The following is a 586-nucleotide window of genomic DNA, read 5'->3' as shown; positions in this document are numbered from 1 at the left end:
TGATTTACGGCCGGCCCTGGGGCGCGGCGCAACGCTTCATCAAGCGTCGATACTCAGGCCGTCGTAATTAGCGGCCGTTCCGTCTGTGTTGACAGCGCCGACTCAGTGCCGGCGCCGCTTTGGCGGCTTTCAACGTCGCCTCTGGCTAAGCGCACCACCAACAGCAGCTGCTGTATGGAAATTTCTCCTTTCATATAATATATATTATTTATTTTATTCATTTATTCGTAACGTTCGCTTAGATGATTTTGTATAATTCGACTCGAATAGGCAAACGAATATTTTTTTTTTTAATTTTACATTTAAGCAGTAAACAACAACAAACAACAACAGCAATAATGCCGTAGCGCTTATAGCAAAGAATTTGTGTGAACAATTTTAAAAGTGAAAAAAAAATTTTGAAACACGCGCAGCTGTGCTTTATATTTCCCTTTGATCATTGTTTTTCTGTTTTCTTGTTTATCACTTTCATTGACAATGTCATTAATTATTTTTATTCTCAATTTAATACTTATTTCGAAATATATCAAATGTTTTAAAATGAAAAGAAGTTTTTCTTTTTTGTGTGTTCAAATTTCAACTTTTC

The sequence above is a fragment of the Trichinella spiralis genome (genome assembly GCF_000181795.1).
Source record: "Trichinella spiralis strain ISS 195 chromosome Unknown Scfld2512, whole genome shotgun sequence".
NCBI lineage: Eukaryota > Metazoa > Nematoda > Enoplea > Trichinellida > Trichinellidae > Trichinella > Trichinella spiralis.
The sequence above is the reverse complement of the archived record's forward strand: the minus strand, read 5'-3'. Positions refer to the sequence as shown.